The sequence below is a fragment of the Pelodiscus sinensis genome, chromosome 2 (genome assembly GCF_052426305.1).
Source record: "Pelodiscus sinensis isolate ZL-2025 chromosome 2, ASM5242630v1, whole genome shotgun sequence".
Lineage (NCBI taxonomy): Eukaryota > Metazoa > Chordata > Testudines > Trionychidae > Pelodiscus > Pelodiscus sinensis.
The window spans coordinates 59699172-59712785 of NC_143053.1; the positions used below are offsets into that span (position 1 = coordinate 59699172).

General features: G+C 38.7%; 1 protein-coding gene across 3 annotated transcripts in view; it reads left to right on the forward strand.

Moving 5' to 3' along the window:
* The first annotated feature begins 12977 nt into the window (after positions 1 to 12977).
* The window catches only part of PPP1R42 (protein phosphatase 1 regulatory subunit 42), a 55608-nt gene continuing 54971 nt past the window's right edge, over positions 12978 to 13614 (forward strand). The window contains exon 1 of one of the 3 annotated variants that reach the window (XM_025188872.3): positions 12978 to 13600. The gene's annotated coding sequence lies outside the window, so the exon portion shown is untranslated. The remainder of the gene's footprint in view (positions 13601 to 13614) is intronic. The other 2 variants (XM_025188870.3, XM_014577770.4) reach the window with 2 other exon arrangements.

The following is a 13614-nucleotide window of genomic DNA, read 5'->3' on the forward strand; positions in this document are numbered from 1 at the left end:
ATTTGATTTAAAAAAAAAAAAAAAAGGAAAAGCAGTGTCTTCTTGCAAATGCACAAACCTCCATTTTTTTTTGCCGAGCGCATAATTTGCATTTAAAATGCTGGAGCACCACTAGCAAACGGTTTTTGAAAAAGGGTTGAATATGTGTACCCCTTTAATTTTAATGTGTTGCTTTTTGGGATTTTTTTATACTTGTTAAGAATTCCAAACAGTAATTGAAAATGTAAAACATAGCTGAGTAATAACTAATTTGCTGTTAAGCCATCTCGTTGTACATAGATTTGTGTAACCACAGGATGATATTAGCATTATCCTTTTCACACTCTCCCTCTCTTCCTTGTCACATGTACTTGTTGCATGAGGTGGAAGAAGATGAAATAAATTTAAACTCTAAAATACATTAATCTTAATTGTATGCTTAAACTATGGTGCTGCTGCAGGGCTGATTTAAGCTTGTTTGAGTGCCTTTATGCTGCATTTTTATCATAGAATCATAGAACTGGAAGAGACCTCAGAAGGTCATCAAGTCCAGCCCCCTGCTCTAGGCAGGACCAATCCCAACTAAATCAACCCAGCCAGGGCTTTGTCAAGCTGAGACTTAAACACCTATAGGGATGGAGACTCCACTACTTCCCTAGGTAACCCATTCCAGTGCTTCACTACCCTCCTAGTGAAATAGTTTTTCCTAATATCCAACCTGGACCTCTCCCACCACAACTTGAGACAATTGCTCCTTGTTCTGCCATCTGTCACTACTGAGAACAGTCTCTCTCCATCCTCTTTGGAACCTCCCTTCAGGAAGTTGAAGGCTGCTATCAAATCCCCCCTCACTCTTCGTTTCTGCAGACTAAACAGACCCAACTCCCTCAGCCTCTCATATGCTCCAGCCCCCTAATCATTTTGGTTGCCCTCCGCTGGACCCTCTCCAATGCATCCACATCCTTTTTGTAGTGGGGGGGCCCAGAACTGGACACAATACTCCAGATGTGGCCTCACCAGAGCCGAATAAAGGGGAATAATGACATCTCTGGATCTGCTGGCAGTGCCCTCTTAATGCAACCTAATATGCCATTAGCCTTCTTGGCTACAAGGACACACTGTTGACTCATATCCAGCTTCTCATCCACTGTAACCTCCAGGTCCTTTTCTGCAGAACTACTACTTAACTGGTTGGTCCCCAGCTTGTAACTATACTTGGGATTCTTCCGTTCCAAGTGCAGGGCTCTACACTTGTCCTTGTTGAACCTCATCAGATTTCTTGTGGCCCAATCCTCCAAATTGTCTAAGTCACTCTGGACCCTATCTCTGCCCTTAAGCGTATCTACCTCTCCCCCTAGCTTAGTGTCATCCGCAAACTTGCTGAGGGTGCAATCCATCCCCTCATCCAGGTCATTAATAAAGATATTGAACAAACTTTCAAGATGTTTATACTTTCAGGATGTTTACTTTTTTTTAATTTACCTTAATCCTGAATTCTTTGTTTACAGTTTTTGTTTTTGGGACAATTTACAATATGCTCATATTATATGTTGTAAAGCTTTATGCTTTGCATAATTACGTACTCTTAATCTTAACTATACCCTTATGTCAGTCTTTTGTCTGGGAATTTTTATTAGCTATAATTTGTATAATACTTTTCATCCAAATGGATTCCTGTGTACTTTAAGCAGATGTGCTAGTTATACAATGGAATTACATCACTCATGAGGAAAATACAGGCATTTGTACAGTTATAATGCAGCAAATACTGTAAAGCAATAGTAGGCAACATTTTCAGAGAGGAAAATTAATTAGAATTGCAGGGGTAACTTAGGTAGAATGTAATTGCCTGACTTAAATTTGGTCATAGTACAGGTGTAAATTCTTCTCCTTAGGAAAAAGTGCCATGGGATCTTAAGTGATTAGATGGTCAGTCATCAGTGTCATCATGGCCTTATCCTGTGGCCTAACACTCGCAACTGGTTATGCAGGAGGAGATGCAGTGCTCAGGGCTACACTGTATAATCCCTTTTAAACAACTTAAAACATACAGCAACTGTAATGGGATACCTGGGAAACTACTTTTTTTCCTCATAGTTTCCTATAGGAGAGCTCATTCTAGCATTCAACCCTTTATTGCATAGAATAAATACAAATATATGACAAAAAGCAATACCAAGCACATAACATTTAAAAATGGGTTTTTCTTTAGGTGTATCCTAAATATCTCTTTAGAAACAATTCATGCCATCAGTGAGAATTTACTTTGTAAATCCTGATTCCAAGTTGTGATACAACATAAATATCTATATAAAATGCTAGCATAATATAGCCTTTTCAGAAATCCTTTGTATTTTAGCATGTGTACATGATATAATACTTGAGCTAACAAAGTTTTATGCTTATTTTTTAAAACTTTGATTTTAGGAATTTAAACTCTACCTGTTTAAAATGACAGCAGCCTCTGTCCATGGGGAGTTTGGACCCTCCACGGACAGGGACTGCTGCCATCCCTGTATCAGGGAGAGGCAGCAGTGCAGGGTGGCAGGCAGCTGGTCTGTGCAGGGAGCTGGTTTTAAACTACCGGTAGCTCCCCTGGTGAACTGGCTCCTTCCTGCCATCCTGGGCTGCTGCCTGTGTATCAGGAGTGGGGCTGGGAGTGCACTGGCTGCTGGCCCCATCCCTGGGAGCTATGTAATAGTCATATAACTAAGTTTTTATGCAGTTACACAACTATTCAATTACACGATAACTAACATCCTTAATTAGAACATCTCAGGAACAGAGGTTTGTAATTGAAATGTTTCTAACATCTTGTAGGTTCTTTAAAAATGTACAACCTAATATTGACTTAGTACAGCTTTAATTTCCCTTTATTTTTAATATCTTATAGCACTGTACTGTATCTGCTTTTTTTTTCTGTTGCTGCCTCATTGCATATTTCTGGTTGTAAATGAGGTGTACTTGACCACTCAATTTGTAACTCTGGTGTTTGTAACTCTGGAGTCTGTTGTATCATCCCTTCTATGTGAAATTCACTTAGATTTTTTTCCAGAACAAAAACATACAGTAAGTTTTAACTGCTCACTATCTTTTGTGAAGTTTTATGCTTGAAGTACTAATTTTCAAGACTACTTTTTATCCAACTATCTTGACTATATTTTATAATATATTGTGACCTGTTTGGTCAATATGTTATAATACAGGGGTCCCCAATGCGGTGCCCAGGCGCTCCATTGTGCCTGCCGGGGCATTTATGTGTACCCGCTGAGTGACCAGGGCTGGCCCAAGCCATTCTTGCACCCTGGGCCCCAGGCGCCCGGCACAGGCGCGGCCCCACTCCCGGGCGCCTGGCAGTCCCAAAAGGTTGGGGACCACTGCAGAATACAATTCAAGCTAAGGGACTGTTGATTTATAAAACAGTGCCTAGGCAGAGTTTCATATTTTGAACAGTCACAGCATTGCACAATAGGATGATAAACTCAAGTGCAGTACAGCCTCTTGCAGATAAACACAGCAAAGCATGACCACAGAACTAGCAATGATTCTCCATAAAAATGTAGTTTTTTAAGTGCAGATATTTTCAGAAACTGGTATGTGAATTATGAGGTACAGAAGTAGGAATCCCGCCTACGTAGGAATAAATTCCTGTTGCTGGTGTCTGCAATATATCTAAATATAGACATTGAGTTGAAAATGGACTGTTCATCTTTCAAATTTTCTTGGATTTTTTTAGAATTAAACTGCCAAGGCAACATTTGTGAAAAATATATTTCTGGTATCTGAGGCTGTTACATAAAGCAGCACTAACACTATTCTCAAATTTCATACACATCAAATATTTAAGATTATAAAGTTTCCCTCTGAAGTTCCACAAATAATGGTTTTATCAACTATTCAGTATATTTATCCTCACTAGCTTTTGATGTGATTTTGGCTGGTAATGCTTTGTCAGTCAATGATTGCTAGCAGCATTTAGCAAAACTGAAAACATGCATGCTTACGTATTCAGGATACAAAGGCCAGATTTTCAAACGGACTCTTATCTAGCATCTTCCACTTAAGCAACTAATTAAAATAGCCAGATTTGCAAAGTCTACAGCTCTCTTTGACAACAAAGAAAGTTGTTGAGTTCTGAGCATTTATTAAAATCCTGATCACTTAATTTAAGTGTGTTGGGAGCTGAGCTCTTCTGAAAATCTAGCCCCAATTGGATGTACTGAGCATTCTGGAAAATTGATCCTTGTAATTTTCGCATTGCAAAAATATAAGAAATGTCCACAAAACTACCAATTTATGATCTGATCGGTTTATTATGTTTGCCTAAGGGTATGTCTACGCTTGCACCCTCTTTCGAGAGAGGGATGCAAATGAAGACATTTGAAATTGCAAATGAATCCGGGATTTAAATAACTTGTGCTTCATTTGCATAATCGCGTTATGGCGCTATTTCTAAATAACAGACGCTGTTAAGACACGGTTATTTCGAGAGAAGTGTTTTCTCTCAAAATAACCGCATCTTAACAGCGTCTGTTATTTCGAAATAGTGCTATTTTGAAATAGCGCCATAACAGGATTATGCAAATGAAGCATGGGGTATTTAAATCCCGGCTTCATTTGCAATTTCGAATGTCTTCATTTGCATCCCTGTCTCGAAAGAGGGTGCAAGTGTAGACATACCCTAAGTTAAATCCTAACCCTACAACACTTGATGATGCAAGTAATCTTTATTAATGCAAGCAGTTTCTTTGAACTTTGATGTCAGTGTGGGTATTTTTGATGAGTAAGTAGTCCAGAATAAGGAGCAAAGGGAAAATCTCTTTAAAAGTTTTATCTCCATTTTTCATTTTATTTATTATTACAATTACAAAGCCTCTTTTTGTTATCCAAGGTTACAAAAGAGACTTCCATATTAAGAATGAATTTCTGTGAAGAATGAATAAATTAATTACTAGTTAACATGTCAATCGGTTTTTTTTATCTACTCAGTTCAGAAAACTCTTGCGAACATAAACTATTAACAATGGTTAATATTTGTTCCTCTTCTTCTTTGGCAAAGCTCATGTGACTTGATTGCCCTGTTACTTGCAATCAGGGTACATCTCTTAATATTATTTATTTGTAGGACAATAGCACACAAGCCCTAGCCAGAAATGGGGTCATCTTGTGTTTAAGATATATAAAAACTCAACATTTGATTTATTCTGTCAAAAATATAAATATACCACAAAACAACTTGAGACTCTATTTTGAGGTCACAAGTGCTTAAAAGAAGGAAATGGCTAAAATATGATTGATAAATAGTGATTGATTTGCACATAGGATTTTTTATGCCAAGACTTAGGGACAAAACTGACATCAGGGCATTTCCAGTTAATTAGGCAATATGCATATTTATTTTGGAGTTAATAGCAATTACACTAAACTTTTAAATGTCTTAACAAAATATTGTTCCTTAAGGCCACATTTTGTAATAACTGCAGTTGTGCTTTTTGCAGCCTAGGAGTTGAGGGAAATAAACTCCAGGGCTGTGTCCAGACTCAAGGTTTTTTTTGAAAAAATAGCCTTTTTTCGAAAAAACTTGACCTGCGTCTGGACTACAGCCGCGTTCTTTCGAAATTAAATTGAAAGAACGCGGCTTTTCTTTCGAAGGTGGAAAACCTCATTTCACGAGGAAGAACGCCTTTTTTCGAAAGTGCTCTTTCGAAAAAAGGCGTTCTTGAATACAAACAGGGCTTTTTCGAAAAAGATCATCCAGACTGCCTGGGTGCTTTCTTTCAAAAAAGCAGCTTGCTTTTTCGAAAGTACTGCTTGCAGTCTAGATGCTCTTTTTCGAAAGAGGCTTTTTCTAAAGTATCTTTCGAAAAAGCCTCCTTCGAAAGAGGCTTTCAGTCTAGACGTAGCCCAGGAGAGTTAAGTTTTGACTCTCATGAAATTTAAAGGATATGAAATATTTGCTGTGACATTTGGTTTATTTTCTTGATACAGACTTTTGGGACACTCTATGATCCAATGGCTAGGTCATAGGACTAGGACTCAAGAGACCTAGGTTCTATTCCAGATTTGTCCCATAAACCAATTGGGTGGCTTTGTCAAAGATGTTTTTGTGCTTGTTTTCTTGCCTGTAAAGTAGAGGTAAAGAGCATTTGCTCCCATCAAATGCTGCTGTACTATCCAACAAGTATTAACAAAAAATGTTTACTCTGTTTTGCCTCTATTTGTCTGTTTAGGTCATCATGGATAGGAAATGCCTAAGCCCTTTGAGAGGATTATATATATTGTTTTAGGAACTTTAATTTTTTTACTAAAACTTGCATTCAATTCCTATGTAATTCATCTATCATTTCCTCTCTGACTTTCTCTGTTTATTTTAGACACAGTTACCTTAGGGCTTTTGTATAACTGCAAAAGTATAACTTTATGAAAAAGGAAATTAATTTATATGCCTGCTTCTGAGGACATACAATCTGTACAATTAGAACCATCTGAATTTTCTTCCCTCTGTTGAAGGCAACTTGCCTTCATTTTGAGATATCATTTATATCTGGAATTAAGCATATATTGTTTTCTAAAGGACACAGATTGTTGTATGGTAGATGCCTGAAACTAGTGAGAAAGCTGGGAGTATTAAAATGGCAGATACGTTTCAAAAGTGAAATGTGTGCATTAATTGTATTTGTATCTTGGATCTAATAATGCAGGTTACAAATTAGCACTTCATTATACCACACTATTATGGGACATTTTAATTTTCAACTTTTAGGGTATGTCTACACTAGGAAATCATTTTGAGATAAATTATCTCGAAATAACTCCTGAAATAACTATTTCAAAATAAGTGTTATTCCTCATGGAAACCAGGAGTTATTTCAAAATAACCATCCCCTTCTTTCAAAATAATGTGCATGGTAGCATGGATGCTCCAGTTGTTGTTTCAAAATAAGTAGTTATTTTGAAATAACTCTCTAGTGTAGAACTTGGCTGAAAAATATTATTACAGCCAGCTAAAACTGCACAATTCCAGGACTTAAAGGACTAGAATTAGCTATGTAAAATATCAGTTAGCCTTAACTGAGAAATATATTTTAAAAGGTCTGATGTACATTTATAGAAACATCTATTTTAAAAATTCACTATTCATGTACTTGTGTTGGCAAAATAATCTTGCAACACCAGTGCATATTATACACAAATGTCATTCTGCAACTATTATAATAATTTTTACATTTTTCTTCTGTTATACATCTGTCAAGTTGTTAAAATGTCTTAGTGGAAAATAAGGAAGGATCAGAAAAGTTAGAAATACCTGCATTGTTTCTTTCAAATTGTATATTTCTAGTCATAACACTGATTGAAATTTAATTTAATTTCATGATAAAGAAATCGTTAAGCTCTTGTTTTGCCCAGTTTTAATTGGAGCTAGGTTGTTATAGCAACTTCTGATCATGCTCACTATCGCTTGCATTCTAATAGTCTGATTTCTTTTGCTTGCAAGTTTCTAAAATATCTTGTGAGGTAAAATTTTCCAAGATTGATCTGTTCTTGGAGGTAATTTTTTTCACAGTGCAGATAGCTGTTCTTTTTCTCCCCCTTCCCTCTCTTGCTCACACATACAATGGAGACTCACTGAATTTGCATCCCCACAAACCAGAGAGGACAGTTCTGGCCCTTAGAGACCCATCCTGCAATTGTTAAGGTGTGGGTGGACTGCTGCTCCCATCAAAGAGGTGCTATGTGAAAGTAGTCTACTAGTAGGCAGTTGACTGCAGGACTAGAGGCAGCTGGTAAAAATGCATTGAAATATATGTACTTAGACTTGAAAGTACAGATCAGGATGAGTGAAAAATGTGAAATACTTGCATGATAGCTTAGGGCTGTCCATAAAGAATAGCTATTCTGTTTTAAATTCATACCCTGACTCAATCCAGAATAAATGTAATGTGTAGACAAGCTCTTAGAGAAGATCTGTCCAATAAAAAGTGCCATATTTGACTAACTTTAGTTCTGTTTTTCAAATATACAAGTACAGTAAAATGTCTGAGATCTATCTACAAAGGTTCAGTGAATATGGTCTGTCATCTGATCTGGCACATATTGTTTTGGGAACATTCTACGCCCTCCCTCCCCCAAATCTATACTTTAAATCTATAATTTTCAGTGATAAACATTAAATTGATTTGTCATGTTTGGTTTTAAACAGGATTAAATGAAGTAATGCTGGTCCTATCTTACATAGATTTCTCACTTTCCACAAGAAATAGGAGAGAACATGTATTACTTAATGATCATGAAAGATTTTAAATGTTGCAGAATTAAAGGTTTGAAGACTGGTCTTTAAAAAGTTTAACCACATTTTCCTACTAGCTTTTTTAAAACCACATTTTCCTTCTAGCTTTTTTTTAAATATATAAGCTTCACTTCATAACTTCCCTGTCTCTGGGAAGTGTTTTAACAGTTTTCTCAGAACATATCCAGATTCTTATTTGTTATATACCATTTATAGCTGGGGGGGTTTAAATACATCAGTTCAGAAATGAAATCATGCAAAATGTATCGTCATTGTTATAAAAGAGAGATTTTTCAAAGTGTTTAATGTACTTAGAAAATGAATTTCAGTTAAAAGATACAGGCTAGAACTGTAAGAAATCCAGCTCTTGATGTTTTTAAACTATATTTCCAAATGCTTTCTTGAAGACAAGGGCTTCTTGTACTTTGCCAAATTTCTGCTACTCTGGAGAGTACACAGATGACTGTTTAATACTATGTGCCACTAGACAAGAATCTTATTTCAAATTGTAATGAACAAATATTTTCTCTTAAACTGGTCCATGTTTATAAACCAAATTAGACAGCTTTAGACACCTACAAAACATGTAGCTATGAAGGGGCAAGCTAACTACAAAATTTTTTTTTTTTTTTTAAGAAACGTTTTCCCAGAACAGGCACCTCCAGGGTACACTCAGTTTGGATTCCATACTAATTTGTAGGAATAAGGTCATCATGTATTATAGTCTTTGGTTATTTGCAAGGCAGATACAGGAAATTCCAAGTTTGAAGGATGGGAAGGTTTTAGACTTTGCTCCTGCTTCTAACAAATATTACAGGGCAAGGCCTACACATTCAATAAATATAAGTGCAGTTAGACACTTAAAAGAAAAGCTAGTTCTTAATCCTGCTTCCATTGAAAATAACTTTTGCCATTAATTTCAATGGGAAAAAGATTGGGCCCTTATGGTGGGGAAGAGGGAATCATAGAACCGTAGAGCTGGAAAAGACCTCAGGTCATCAAGTCTGGCCCCTTGCCCTAGGCAGGACCGATCCCAACTAAATCAACCCAGCCAGAGCTTTGTCATGCCGAGACTTAAAAATCTCTAGGGATAGAGACTCCACTACTTCCCTAGATAACCCATTCCAGTGCTTCACCACTCTTCTAGTGAAATAGTTTTTCCTAATATCCAACGTCAACCTCTCCCACCTAAAAGAAGAGAAACTTTTCTATTAAAATCTTTTAGGATACTGAAAAAAGTTACAATGAAGATAATTCCTATGAATTTGAGGAAATCTTTCTCCTAAAAAAGGTAAGTTCTTTAAGTGGCTATGTCTTGACTGATGTGCTTTAAGGCCCCAATTTAGCAAACAGATAAGCATCTACATACCCTTGATAAAAAGTCTTTAAAGATCCACAGGTCCTACACATGCCTCTCACAACATGCAGTGTACTTCATCCAGTCCACTGCATGTCCTGGTAACAACTAACTGTGGGGGGAAAGAGGTGAGGACAATCACTATGTTCTCAAATAATACTCACTCAAATAAATGATACAAGGCAAAAATACCATATCAACTGTGGGTGAACACTTTTTTCACAAAGTTATCACTCTGGCTGATGTATCGGTACTCATCCTCACAGAAAACCTGCACAACACTTTCAAAAGACAAGCCTGGGAGCTTAAATTCATAATTTTGCTAGACACTAATAATCATGGACTGAATTGAGACATTGGATTTGTGGCTTATTGCAGCAATCTATAACCTGCTAGCAACCTCCCAAGCTGCCTTCCGCACCTTTCCCTCCCCTCTTTTGACTGGAAGGTTAACAGCCCACTTCACCATGAATGGTCCTTGAAATGTGTTAGCCATAACAAAAATGAAAAAACATGTTCCACATAGGCGTCTGGTAGTCTAGGCTAGGGAATACATTGCCTTCCCAAACTGCCAGGCACAGCCCCACCTACACTCTGCCCTCAGAACACCTGCTGCAGGCATTCTGGGGGTGGAGTGTTTATGCCCCCAGCACCCACTCTCCCCATGCTCCAGGCCAGGGAGACTGGAGTCACGCAGCCTTCTCCCTCCCTGGTGCTCTAGGGACCAGGGAGACGAGCCTAGAGCCGTGCAACCTCCTCCCTCTCCAGTACTCCAGAGACTGGGGCACACGGATGCACTGCCTCCTCCCCACCCCATGGGGAGGTCTTCAGCAAGCGGGGGGGTTGCAGGTGGGGCTGGGGGCCTGCCTGCCTCAGCCTCAGCCGCACCAGCTGCCCAAGCTGTTCCACCTCATATTTAGCATATAGTTGAAACTATAGTAAAGAATAAAATTGTCAGAAACATGGATGAATATAATTCGTTGGGGGGAAAGTCAACATAGTTTCTGTAAAGGGAAATCATGCCTTACTAATCTGCTAGAGTTCTTTGAGGGGGGTCAACAAACAAGTGGACAAGGGGGATCTAGTGGGATATAGTATGCTTAGATTTCCAGAAAGCCTTTGACAAAGTCCCTCACCAAAGGCTCTTAAGTAAAGTAAGTTGTCATGGAATAAGAGGGAAGGTCCTTTCATGGATTGATAACTGGTAAAAAGACAGGAAAAAAAGGGTAGGAATAAATGGTAAGTTTTCCAAGTGGAGAGAGGTAACTAACAGGGTCCCCTAAGGGTCAGTCCTGAGACCCATCTGATTCAACTTATTTATAAATGATCTAGAGAAAGAGGTAAACAGTGAGGCAACAAACTTTGAAGATGATACCAAACTGCTCAAGATAGTTAAGACCAAAGCAGTCTGGGAAGATCTTCAAAAAGATCTCACCAAACTATGTCTACACTGCCGGGTTATTTTGTAGAAGAGGAAATACAAACCGTGCTTACATTTGCATATGTTCTTCCAATTCTTTTTGCAAAAGAGGTTTTTCCAATAAAAAGTTCCATGTAGACGGGGCAATTTGTTGGAAAAAACTCCTCTTTCACAAGATCCTGTAAACCTTGATTTTTGAGGAATAAGGGATCTTGCAAAAGAGGGTATTTTTTTCCCCAAAAATGGCCCCGTCTACCTGGGACTTTTTATCAGCAAAACGTCTTCCGGAAAAAAATTAGAAGAAGATGTGCAAATGTGAGTGCGATTTGCATATCCTCTTCTACAAAAAAAGGCAGTGTAGCCATAGCCTGAATGATTGGGCAACAAAATGGCAAATGAAATTTAATGTTGATAAATGTAAAGTAATGCACACTGGAAAAAATAATCCCAACAATACATACAATATGATGGGGACTAATTTAGATATAACTACTCAAGAGAGATCTTGGAGTCATTGTGGATAGTTTTCTGAAAGCATCCACTCGTGCAGTGGCAGTCAAAAAAGCAAACAATGTAAGAAGTAATTTAAAAAGGGATAGAGAATAAGACAGAGAACATCTTATTGCCTCTATATAAAACCATTGTACACCTACATCTTGAATACTGCATACAGATGTGATCGCCTCGTCTCAAAAAAGATATATTGGCATTGGAAAAGGTTCAGAAAAGGGCAACAAAAATTATTAGGGGTTTGGAACAGGTCCCATATGGAGAGAGATTAAAAAGAATGGGACTTTTTCAGTTTACAAAAGAGGAAACTGAGGGGGGAGGGTATGATAGAGGTCTATAAAATCATGACTGATGTCGAAAAAGTGAATAAGGAAAAGTTATTTCCTTATTCCCAGAATATAAGAACTAGCGGTCACCAAATGAAATTAATAGGCAGCTATAATTCTAGGCTTCTGCGTAGTCCTAGTCACTTAGGGCATACTCACACTACAAATCTAGGTCTAATTTATTTAGCATTCAAATTTATAAAGTCGAAGGTGCATGTCCTCACTGGCCACATGAAGTCAACACAGTGCAACCCCAAGTACTGTTGATTGTAACAAGTATCAGAGGGGTAGCCGTGTTAGTCTGAATCTGCAAAAGCGCGAAGAGTCCTGTGGCACCTTATAGACTAATTGAAGTGTTGGAGCATAAGCTTTTGTGGGCAAAGACCCACTTCGTCAGATGCATGTAGTGGAAATTTCCAGAGGCAGGTATAAATATGCAGGCCAGAATCAGGCTGGAGATGACGAGGTGGATCCAATCAGGGAGGATGAGGCCCACTTCTAGTAGCTGATCTGGAGGTGTGAATTCCAAGAGAGGAGAAGCTGCTTTTGTAGTTAGCAAGCCATTCACAGTCTTTGTTTAATCCAGAGTTGATTGTGTCAAACTTGAAGATGAACTGTAGCTCAGCAGTTTCTCTTTGAAGTCTGGTCCTGAAGTTTTTTTGCTGCAGGATGGTTACCTTTAGATCTGCAATTGTGTGTCCAGGGAGATTGAAGTGTTTTTGTATGTTGTGATTCCTAATATCTGATTTGTGTCCATTGATTCTTTTACGTAGGGACTGTCCAGTTTGGCCGATGTATATAGCAGTGGGGCATTGTTGGCACATGATGGCATGTATTACATTAGTAGATGTGCAGGAGAATGAACCAGTGACAGTATGGCTGATCTGGTTAGGTCCTGTGATGGTGTTGTTATAATTTTTGTACTTTTTATACCCCAAAATTTCATTGCCTGCCTGGCTATCATTAAGTTGTTTAAACAAATGTGTTGCAATGGTAGAAAAAAAATTGTCTGAAAACTATAGGTACTGGGGGTACTTATATTTTTTAAAGGGGTACTTTATAAAAAAAATGGTGGAGAAACACTGATCCAGAGGAATCCCTGATTCTCAGGAACTATGATTTTGCTTCTTTCTACCTTGCTTCTCTTCCTTTCATAAATGTAGTGTACCACTTCAATAATAATCTATGGAGGAGCAACTGGAAAGCCACAGGCTGAAGGTGGTTGTTGAATATGTGTTGGCTGTGTAACAGCAGGAGCTATGCTTCTAGTGTGTGTTATGCATGTTTTTGAGAAATCAGCGATGTCTGCAATGTCCCCGTGGTTAAGTACACAGTGCTCATGTTTCTGTATCAGGAGACTATGCGCGTGTATAAGGTTCCATTCCGGGCGCGTACAGTTGGCGTTTGAACGCTACAGTGGATGCCTAACTGCTGCTGGTAGCGCGCAGCCAGGTTTGCTGACAGAGGAAATAGCGGTTGGGACCCTGGGCTTCCACGTTATGGAAATGCCATTGGCTAGCGCACAGTAGCTGAGGTTCGGCTCCTTTTCCTGTCAGGGACTGAGCGCCAGCGGGGACATGGCAGCGGCCACAACCAGCAGAAGCCCTGCGAGACCGGGAGATGGGGCTAGTGGCCTGAGGAGAGTTTCTAGGGTCGCGCGGATCCCCTGAAAATCTCAGACGGAGGACCAGCCTCTCAACTTCAGTGCGCATGCGCGGGCCGTGAGTGCTCTTCC